This window comes from Chionomys nivalis, chromosome 11, assembly GCF_950005125.1.
Source record: "Chionomys nivalis chromosome 11, mChiNiv1.1, whole genome shotgun sequence".
NCBI classification, from domain to species: domain Eukaryota; kingdom Metazoa; phylum Chordata; class Mammalia; order Rodentia; family Cricetidae; genus Chionomys; species Chionomys nivalis.
The window spans coordinates 29,097,576-29,109,277 of NC_080096.1; the positions used below are offsets into that span (position 1 = coordinate 29,097,576).

Below are 11,702 nucleotides of genomic sequence, written 5' to 3' on the forward strand. Positions count from 1 at the left end.
AGGCTGGCCTAGAACTGACTATACAGCACCAGGTATGGTGGCTTATGCTATAATCCCAACACAAACTTCTAACTGTAACACGACGATGTACCAATTCCCTTGCTGGAGACAATCTAGACTACTGCCTGATTGACAATATTAATGTAATGAGGGGACAGTAGCACACGCCTGTAATCCTAGCTACTTGGGAAACTAACCACAGGAGGATCACTGAGCATTGGGCAACATATTGAAACCCTGTCTCAAAAATAAAATGATTTTTCTTCAGTGGTGGGACTTGAACCTAGGCCTGATGTAAGCTGGACAAAGGCTCTACTCCTGAGCCATATCCCCAGGCCAAAAGTATTACTATAGCTAGGAAAGTATTGGTGCTAGTCAAAAGAGTTTGAGCAGCAGAGAAAGTCAGAGGTCAAGGAGGGTTGCCACGGTAATCACCAGCATCTATCAAGATGTCTCTGGCTATGAAAATGCTGCCTCAGAGACTGGGGAGATGGAGGCATCCTATTTTGGAGCCCCACAATTCATCCTCCCACCTTACTTACGCTCTGGGTCACACAGCAGTTCTCAGAAAGCTGTTCTGCCCTCCTTGTGAATCCGCCCACTGGGAGAGAATGCACTCAGCAACAAACAGAGAAATCCAGGCTGTTCCAAAGCCCCACTTCCCCTTATAAATTAATGAATTGGCATCTGATTTGAAATATCAGTCTCAGGAGCCTGGTTAATGTGTGTCTGTTCCGAGGAGACGCTGCTGCTTTTAGGACTAACAACTGTGGTTTCTGAGTTAATGTCTGGACCCAGAACGTTCACCAAGGTAACAAATACTACCCTAGAGACATCCAAATTATCTGCAATTTGGTTGTTGTTGTTCTAATTCATTAAAAATATGCATATACATTATACATGTATACACACACACACACACATGGCAGGGGGTTTTGTGGAGGTCAGAAGACAATTTGTGGGAGGCAGTACTTTTCTTCTGCCATGTGGGTTCTGGGAATTAAACTCTGGTCACTGGGTTTGACAGTAGGTGCCTTGATGTTCTGTTTTTATTGCTTTGAGACAGAGTCTCATCTAGTGCAGGCTGTCCTTTATACGCACTATGTAATTAAGACTGCCTTGAACGCCTGATCCTCCTGCCTCCACTCCCATGTACTGGCATGGTCTCCGTTTTTTAAGATGTTATTTATCTAGGTGAGATTTTTGTTTGTTTTGTTTTTGAAACAGGGTCTTATTGAACCCAAGCTGGCCTGGAATGTGTGTCAATCCTTCTGTCTCAACCTCCCAAGTACTGGAATTATCTATCATTTACTTATTTATTTTTGTTTTGCTTTGAGATGGGGTCTCATTCCATAGCCCAGACTGGCTTTGAACTCATGGCAATCCTAAGGGAAGAGAGAGAGTGAGACAGAGAGAGGTGATTTATGCATTTAGTTGCAGTATAACCATATAGTCAAAATAGCATGGACATTGACTATATGGTTACTTAAAAAAAAGAGCTAGTTAGGTAACTCCGAGTGCTGGCCTTCAAGCCTTAGGACTACATTTAATTTAACTTTATTATTGCCTGTAATTAGAAAGTAGTTAGGGGTATGTGTGTGAGTACTGACATGCTTGCCACTACCTCTAAGTGTGCGGGTCAAAGGACAACTTTTGGGAGTCAGTTTACTTCTTCCTCTGTGGGCTCCTGGGTATCAAATTCAGGTGGTCAGGTTTGCATGGAAGTGTTGCTACCTGCTGAACTATCTTGCCCACTTGGCTCAGCGCTCTCTCTCTCTTTCTCTCTCTCTTTCTTTCTCTGTGTGTGTGTTACCAGCCCGACTTTAGCACTCCTTTTAAAACATTTCTTCAGCATTGAATTGCTTCACTTTTGTTTCTATGGACTTATTAGGTGTTAACACCTGCCTCCCATTCAGACCAGACACCAGCTACAAAGATTACTTCATTCAGCCCAGCATACCGAGTTATCAATCTGTCAGTTACATTTCTCTTTTCTTGGAACCACTGTCTGGGAACCATTCGTCTTCCTATCGGAATCTGAACTTCATGGTTTCTTGGCCAGCTTCACCACTCTCAGACTAGAACTTCCCCTCTCTCTGATCCTGGAAATCCCCGCTACTTCTGTTCTGCGTTGATGGCCTGTCATTCAGAACTCAATTCTTCCTCTTTCTTGATTTACTTCCTCACCCTGGTGAAGCACAGCACCCAACATCTGCCTGAGAAAGTGTACTTGGAAATAAGATTCTGAGATGCAGCCTTTCTGAAACGCTGTTTATCATAACCTCAATTTTGGTGGATAGTTTGGCTTGGTATAAAATTTTAGATTTCCCCTGAGAATTGTGAAGGTGTTGTTTCCTTGTTTCCTGGCGACCAGTGGTGTGCTGAGACGTCTGACATCATTTGTTCTACAAGCCTTTGTATGTCACCTGTTTTTCTGAACAGTTTGAGGTTGTACTCTGACATTCTGAACTCAACAATGTGCTCTTGTGTGAGTCTACTGTAATAAAGAATTTGACTAGACTTTGTCCTTGGGAGGCAGGAAGTGAGTCTTGGAATTCCCCAAGTTTCAGAGTGTGTTCGTTATTCATGGTGGCCCCCAGATAGTTTGTACTAATAAGGTGATTCGTGGTAGATCCTTACAAAGTTAATATGACTCATGCCAGAGAGATCAGCCATGTGATTAAAAATTGGTGCTTTGAGTCATCTGGTATCAGTCTGATCTCTGGGACAGGTGATATAGGGCTAGAGTTGAGTTCAGTCATTTGGATAATGGTTCTGTGATCATACCTTACCAGATCATGACCTCCTTCCCCCATTCAAACTATGAACAATGAAGCTCAGGATTTTTGTGGGGTTACTAATTATTTTTTACCATTATAGTTTTGTATTTCTTAAATGTTTTTCTTCATTTCCTAAATATTCCCTCTCTTTCTCTTCTCTCCCCACTTTTTCTTTTCTGCTTTTGTTTTATTTTGTTGTGTTTTTCAGGCAGGGTTTGACTTTATAATAGTAGAGCCCAGGTTAGTCCCCTGCATGCTGGAACCACAGGTCTGGAACATGATGCCACACTTCCCTCAATGTTTTCTTTTGTAGCTCCCTGTTCTCCCAATAATTACAAAGCTTGAAAAATTTCCCTTTTCATCTGTTTTTTTTTTCTATTCCCTTTGAATTCTTCATTGTTTGCTATGCTATGTGGGTTTGTTTTTGTTTTGTTGGAGGCCTTCCTCAAATGCATAATGAGTCTTTCTGTCTTGTTTTTCAATTTTTATTTTAAAAAATTAGATTTATTGATTTTATTTTATGCGTATGAGTATTTGCTTGTGTGTATGTGTATGCACCACATACATACTTGGCACTGTAAGAGAGGTCAGAAGAGGGTCGATCCCCTAGTACCGGAGTTATAGATGGTTGCCAGCTACCATGTAGGGGCTGGGGATTGAACCTGGGTCCTCTGTAAGAACAGTGATTGCTCCTTACACTGAGCCACCTGCCCAGCCCCTTTTCTTTTCTTTTTTTTTTAATATTTATTTAATTATTATGTATATAATATTCTGTCTGTGTGTATGCCTTCAGGCCAGAAGAGGGCGCCAGATCTCTTTACAGATGGTTGTGAGCCACCATGTGGTTGCTGGGAATTGAACTCAGGACCTTTGGAAGAGCAGGCAATGCTCTTAACCACTGATCCATCTCTCTAGCCCTGCCCAGCCCCTTTTCTTCCCATGTTCTTGATAGTGCCTTGGGTTCATAAAAGTTTTTTTTAATTATGAAAAATTGGCTTCAGGGTTTAAATTTTTATTTATTTTTAAATTTTTTTTATTATTTTATTTTATGTATATGGGTGTTTGACCTGCATGTCTCTCTGTGGGCTCTGTGTGTGGCTGGTGCCCTTAGAGGCCAAAAGAGAGCATCAGATCCCCTGGAACTGGAGTTACAGATGGTTGTGAGCCACCATGGGGGGCTTGCGAATTGAACTTCTGCTTCCTGGAAGAACAGCTAGTGCTCTTAGTTGCTGAGTCATCCTTCCGGCCCCTTTCCCTTTATGTAATAGTGAGGCAGTGGTAGTGGGTGGACACGCGTGCTGGAGCGCACGTGTGGAGGTCAGGGTTGGTTCTCTCCTTTCACCTTCATGGGGTTTAATGGATGAATTCAGGCTTTCAGGCTTGTGAGACAATAGACGACCTGCTAGGTTTCTCTCTCTCTTCTTTCTCTTAAATTTATTTTCATTTTAACACAGGGTCCTGGCTAAGACTGGCTTTGAACTCCTTATTCTCTTGCCTCCACCTTCCAAGTTTCAGGATTACAAGAACCTCCACTGCACCCTGCTTTTTTATATATATATATATATATATATATAATTTTATATAATTATAAGAATTATATGGGTGTGAAGTTTTTCTGATTTGTTGCCTATGTAATCCAGACTAGTCAAAATCTTTCTTTTTCAACTTTCAGAGTGCTGGGATTACAAGTGTGAGCCATCATGCCTGTCTGAGTTTTTTTTTTTTTATAACTATTTTATTTTGTTCTTAGATTTATTTATTATGTATACAGTGTTCTGCCCATATCCCTGCAGGCCAGAAGAGGGCACCAGATCTCATTAAGGATGGTTGTAAGCCACCATGTGGTTGCTGGGAATTGAATTTAGGACCACTAGAAGAGCAGTCAGTGCTCTTAACCAATGAGCCATCTCTCCAGCCCCTGAGTTTTTAATTTTAATAAAATCTAATTTGCTTTTTTTTGCTGTTGTTACTTAAGAAATATTGATGTCATATTTAAGAATCAATTGCAAAATCCGAGGCCTTATAGATTCATCCCTATGGTCTTCAAAGAGTTCTAGTTCTTTTATTTAGATTTAGATCTTTGTGTGCATTCATGTGTGTGTGTGGTGCCTATGTGTGTGTGGTGCATGTGTATCTGTGGTACATGTGTGTGTGTGGTGCCTATATACCTGTGGTGCATGTATGTGTGTGTGTGGTGCCTATGTGTTGTGTGGTGTATGTGGTGCCTATGTGTGTGTGGTGCATTTATGCGTGTGGTGCATGCATATGTGGTGCCTATGTGTGTGTGGTGCATTTATGTGTGTGGTGCATGCATGTGTGGTGCCTATGTGTGTGGTGCCTGTGTGTGTGGTGCATGTATGTGTATGTGTGGTGCCTATGAGTGTGTGTGGTGTATGTGGTACCTTTGTGTGTGTGGTGCATTTATGTGTGTGGTGTATGCATGGGTGGTGCCTATGTGTGTGTGGTGCATATGTGTATGTGGTGTCTGTGTGTGTGGTGCATAGGTGTGTGTGGTGCATTTATGTGTATGGTGCATGCATGGGTGGTGCCTATGTGTGTGTGGTGCATGCATGTGTGTGGTGTCTTGTGTGTGTGTGGTGCATAAGTGTGTGTGGTGCATAGGTGTGTGTGGTGCATAGGTGTGTGTGGTATGCACATGTGTGTGTAAAGGTGTGCATAGAGGCCAGAGGAAGGCATGGGGTGTCCTCCTCTGTCATCCCTCCTTTCCTTTGAGGAACAGTCTCTCACTGAAATTGGAACTTGTGTTTTTGATAGCATGGCAGCCAGTCAACAAGCCCCGGAAATCATCTTGCATCTGCCCCTCTCAGTGCGGAGTTACAGGTCTGTGTGGGACTGCACCTGGCTCCTGGATGGCCCCTGACCGCCAGTCCTTTGCTTGTGAACAAGAGCTCTTGAACACAGGGCCATCTCTCCCGCCCCTATATTTAGATCCATGTGAATTTTCTTTCCCGTTCTTCCTCTATCTTCTCTTTGTTTGAGAAGGTCTTGCTATGTAGCACAGGTTGGCTTGAATCTTTCCATCCTCCTGCCTCAGCCTCTGGGGTGCTGGGATTCCAGGCATGAGACACTACACCCAGCACGAGTTATTCCATATATGATAATAGGCATGTGTCTAACTTTTTAAAATCTTACTTTCATCTTGTCCTTGTGAGTGTAAACATCTTTTCCCCAAACTGTTCGTGGCACAGTGAACTCAGCCAGAAACCTGCTCTTCCTCTCACAGTGTGGCTCTTCCTCTCATTCTGCAGACTGGGCCAGGGAGTGTGGAGGGCTTTCTGGAGGAGGAAAATTCAATCTGAGCCTTGAAGATGTTGAGGATTCCAGAAGCTGGGGATGTAGAATGGGTAAGGCTTTAGTCTGAGGCCTAGCACTGCAAACCAAAACAACACACACACAACACACACACACACACACACGTCTCCCAACAGAAATAAAGGGAAAGAATAAAAAATAAATAAATAAAATAAAAATAAAAAAAGAAAAGAAAATTCTATCTCAATAATGTAACTTTTGCTAATAAAAAAAAAGAAAGAAAGGGAAAGGTAGAAGAGAACGAGAAAGGAACATTTGGAGCATTTAACCAGATTAAGGGCTAATTTTCCACTCCATATTAGTGGCTCTGTTATCTCTGCTTGGGTTTCCTTGCAGAGCCCCCCTTCCCTCTGAACCCTCTAAGGAATGTGGCCTTGCCCTAAGCCGCAGTGGGAAAAGGGTTCTGGGGACTCTGCTTAGCTCTGCAGACAACCCCAGGAAGCAGGCAGGCCCAGCGGGACAGCAAGAGCTTTCCTATAGAGAAGCAGGTTTCGCAGACGACATCTCCATTTGGAAGCCGTGTCAAACTAGCCTAGCTTGTACCTATCCTCAGTTTTCCCATCTGTAAGGTGGTGGTGACCCCCAGCTGTGGTGCCATGCAGAATTAAAGCTCAGTCTGCTTAGCCTGCTGTCTTGCCTGGCCCAGACAACTTCCAAAGGGTCAGTTTTCTGCTCTTTTTTTTGGGGGGGGGGTGGGAATTGAGGCAAATGATCTGCCGATTTCCCAGTCAAGGCTTGACTCCTTGGCAGAGAAGCTGAAAAGGAGCATGAGGGACAGTCACGGGTTTGGGGACAGAAGAAGCCAGGTGGATCTCCAGTTTGGGAAGATCACTACGGAGATTCCAAGCACAGTGAGGGAAGGGGGTGTTCTGAGGTCAGCTCGGGATCTGATTGGCTCCTTTCCCCTCGGTGTGGACATCCACCCTTGCTTCCCAAACTGGCCCTTCCAGTTTGCTTTCCTAGAGAGACTTGATAAGCAGAATGGAAGGGCTGGCCCTCAAGCCTGAAGGGCTGGTGTAGCCATCCTGAACTGCTACACAGGGTACTAGATTACATGGCATGGCGTTTGTATGGAGGCCAGAGAGGACCTTGAGTCACAGTCCCCTTCCAATGTCTTTGAGATAAAAGTGTGAGGGTTGCACATCACGGTATTTAGCCCAGACTAGCTGCCCTTTGGCCTTCTGGGCTTCTCTTGTTTTTATCGCCCTTCTCATCACTGACATTCTGGGAATACAGAAACATACGATGTCTTTGGCTCTGTGTGGATTCTAGGGATCTGAATTCCTGTTCTCACAAGTGGATAGCAGAAGCTTTGTGCACTGAGCTATTTCTCCAGTTGAGGGATACGATTTCAGAAATTCTGGAGACAATTCCTTTCACAGGGATGGAATATCAGGTGTGTAGTGCCTCAGGACAACTGAAAAACTATTGTCCTTTTTTGTTTGTTTGTTTGCTTGATTTCTGTTTTTTGAGACAGGGTTTCTCTGTGTAGGTAGCTCTAGCTGTCCTGGAACTGTATCTGTAGACCAGACTGGCCTCAATTGAGAGATCTGTCTGCCTCTGCCTCCAAAGTGCTGGGATAAAAGGTGTGCGCCACCCCTGTGGCACTATGGTCTTTCTTAAGGAAATTTATCTATCTATCTATCTATCTATCTATCTATCTATCATCTATCTATCATCTATCTATCTATCTATCTATCTATCTATCTATCTATCTATCTATCTATCTATCTATCTATCTATCTATCTATCTCTCTGTTGGTGTTTTGAGACAAGGTTTCTCTGTGTAACAGGCCTGGCTGTCCTGGAACTCTGTAGACCAAGCTGGTCTTGAACTCACTGAGATCCACCTGTCTCTGCCTCCCAAGTACTGGGATTAAAGGCGTGCACCACCACTGCCCGGCTTGAAGGAACTTTCTTATGCACATAAATTCAGACAAAGGCACATAAATTTAAGCATTTTTTTTTTTTTAAAGAAAGAAACTCTTGCCCATGAGTCATGACTTTGCTCTGGACTGCTGCGCTCCTGGGCACAGGTGCAGAATTATTTGAAAATGACTCTTCTGTCCACTAGAGGGAAACCCAGGCTAGAGAGATGGTGAAATCCAGCCAGCAGGAGGCTGATAAAGCCAGAGAGAGCACAGCTGCCTAGCTGAGGGATGATACATGCCCAGTGCTGTGTGGGAGCTGGCTTGTATCAGCTTGACGAGAGCCACTTGTTGCATTTTCCGAGCTCATGGGAGCTGGTTGTTAAACACAGTCATTAAAAATTAAGCCATTCAAACTTATACTTAAATCAACTCTATTAAAAATGACTGCAGCTGGGCACAGTAGCACACGCCTGTAATCTCAGCATCTGGGAGGTAAAGTTCAGGGTCCTTCTTGACATGAAGTGAGTTCAAGACCAGCCTACACCACATGACACCCTGTCTCAAAATAAATAATATGACTCTAAACAGCCGGGCGGTAGTGGCGCACTCCTTTAATCCCAGCACTCGGGAGGCAGAGGCAGGCGGATCTCTGTGAGTTCGAGGCCAGCCTGGTCTACAAGAGCTAGTTCCAGGACGGGAACCAAAAAAACTACGGAGAAACCCTGTCTAGAAAAAAAAAATGACTCTAAACATAAATTTTTAATTTTTATTCTATTTAACTGGTACCACCTCTCTGTTATGCATGGAGTCTTACAGAGTAGTACGCTACTGTCTGTCTTCAAAACTGGTAACTTGAAACTGGCCATGGAAGACTATTTACTGCATGCAAACTCACACAAACTACAAACCAGGGTTTCCCATCTCTGATTCCCCTCCTCCATAGGTTGATCTAAATGCCTGCTTAGGTCTTTCTCACACCAGCCACTGTCCGGAGGGACTGGGCTTTTCCAGGTCTGCAGAGACACGCTCACAGATATCCCTGGGGAGGGATTGGTCCATTTCATCAGGCCAGGCTGTTGGGAGCCCCTTGAATGAGTCACAGCTGTGCTATTATTGTCCAAGCATGGCCTGAAGGGTCTGCCGCCTGCTCCAGAGACCTGTTCCGGTTCAGCCCTGCCTTTCTGCTTGTCTCGCAGCCATCTCCTGGGATGGAACATGCTTTCCCATCAGAAGGGGAGCTTCCTGAGGACCAGGGTTGGCTTCCACCTTCATCTACGCCTCCAAGCTGGCCTCAGAACACAGCAGTGCTGGGAGCATGCCTTTAATCCCAGGGAAGAAGAAGCAGGCGGATCTCTGAGTTTGAGGCCAGTCTATGGAGTGAGTTCCAGGATAGTCAGGGCTACACACAGAGACCCTGTCTTGAAAAACCAAACCAAACCAAACCAAACCAAACCAAAACCAAACCAACCAACCAACCAAACAAACAAACAGAAAACCCCACACAGCATACAAGGAGACCGTGAAGTGGTAGCTAAACTGTGCCACCTGTTAGCAGTATGACCAGAGAAAGATCTGGTCTTTTGCCACTTAACTTGGAAAACAAGGTGAATTCTTCCTTCCTTTCTTTCTTTCTTTCTTTCTTTCTTTCTTTCTTTCTTTCTTTCTTTCTCTCTTTTTTTGTAAGTGCCTTTCAATGGTAAAAGGCAGCATCCTTTGACTTAGGGAATTCTAATTAAAATAGCATCGAGTCAAGAATAGACAGCTGCTTCCTGGACATTGCCTGCTACAGACCAGGGAGTACACACTGAAACACAGACCAGTCTTCTCGTTTCTGAGACGGTGACAGAAACATTCCTAGCCATTCATGATCTGAATTTTGGTGATTGAATTAAATTATGGTATACATTAAAAAATCATGAGACAGGGGTTGGGGATTTAGCTCAGTGGTAGAGCGCTTGCCTAGCAAGCGCAAGGCCCTGGGTTTGGTCCTCAGCTTCAGAAAAAAAAAAATCATGAGACATAAATTACTCCTTAATAGCCTTTTTAAGATAAACTATTAGGTCTGCCCTCTCTCCCTTCTTTTTAAGTCCAGAGATGATTCATTCCTGTTCCAGGGATGTACCTTTTGGGATTCTCCAAACACTCCATCAGGTGTCCTCTCGCCAGGTGATGCCTTTGTTCTTGTTGGCATCTGCGTGCGAGAATCCAGCCGCCTGACCTGTCTTCCTCCCAAACAGACCATGGAGGTTTGGGCCAGTCTTATGCTTGCCTCCCTCGTCCACCAAGTGGCACTGGGCACACTTCTGAACAAAAATCCTCTTGCCTTTCTCAACATCATCCGTTTTTAATTTGCTCCTGGGTGATCAACACCATAATCATTGTGACCCGGAGATTGACGTCCTGCTCTCTGAACACTTCTTTAAAAAAAAAAAAAAAAAAATCACGGGGGCTGGAGAGATGGCTCAGTGGTTAAGAGCATTGCCTGCTCTTCCAAGGGTCCCGAGTTCAATTCCCAGCAACCACATGGTGGCTCACAACCATCTGTAATGAGGTCTGGTGCCCTCTTCTGGCCTTCAAGCATACACACAGAATATTATATACATAATAAATAAATAAATAAATATTTTAAAAAAATCACGAGTGTGTATGTGTGTGTGAGTCTGTCTGTGTGTGCGTGTCTGTGTGTGTGAGTCTGTGTGTGCGTGTCTGTGTGTGTGTGAGTCTGTGTGTGTGTGTGTCTGTGTGAGTGTGTGTGTGTCTGTGTCTGTGTCTGACTTGTGGGAGTCCCCTGACACGTGGGATCCTGGGATTGAACTTAATCAACAGACTTGAAGAAAGACACCCTTTCCTGTTGAGTCACTCCCCAACCCAGGTAAATCCTTGTGTATCATCAGGTCTGACTTCCACTTAGACACAATGAGTTCATCCAAGCAAAGCTCTCAGGCGGCTGTTTCCGTACCCAACAAGGTGCCCTGTGATGTAAAAGGTGCTAAGTTAAAGGGACACACGCGCCTCACTACCCTGACATTGTGTGTCAAGGAAGGAAGTAGGGAGGTGGGAGAGCAAAAGACAAGGAATTAACAAGTTCAGCAGTGAGTATGTTCGAGTGTCACACAGCTGGGAAAATGTACCCTCGACTGGACATGAGCTCTCTGAGCCAAGATACTGCCGAGTGCTCCATGTCTGATAAGGGGCACCTCTTCCCTGTGGCCATGTCCTCCACTTTTGCCTGGGTCTCTGGAGCTGGGATGCAGGCAGCCGGACGTGGCAGGCCCAAGGCTGCTCTGCAGGAAGCAGTGGCTGGGACAGTCCTGAGCCTCAAAGTAACGGAAGGGAGGGAGCAGCCACCACCTGCATTGTGCGAGGCCCGCTCCCCGCTGAGCCACCGAGGACCCCCTAAGCACATTCTTGGCGGGAGTTCCCTGCTCAGGGCGGTGGTTCTCAAGCAGATAAAGACCGAACCGGAAGAGGATTGCTACTCTTTCACTCCCCGAGGAGTTCGCTTATTCTTTCACCCGTCAATCACTGAATAGAGGCACTAGTAAACAGCCCATGATCCCATAAGTCTTTGGTTCTTCGAAATTGGAGGTGGTCTCCACGGAGTAGATTGGAATCATGGCTTCTCTACCAACCTAGAGTGCAACTGACAAATGAACTCTGAGCTGCTCCAAGACGTTTCTCTGCCTTGGAGGGAAAGTGTGGAGGGAGCTCCATTGCT

At 44.8% G+C, this 11,702-nt stretch overlaps 1 pseudogene; it reads right to left on the reverse strand.

The window, feature by feature from the left end:
* Positions 1–10,008: 10,008 nt before the first annotated feature.
* LOC130883622 (cytochrome c, somatic-like) lies at positions 10,009–11,198 on the reverse strand (annotated as a pseudogene).
* Positions 11,199–11,702: the final 504 nt, after the last annotated feature.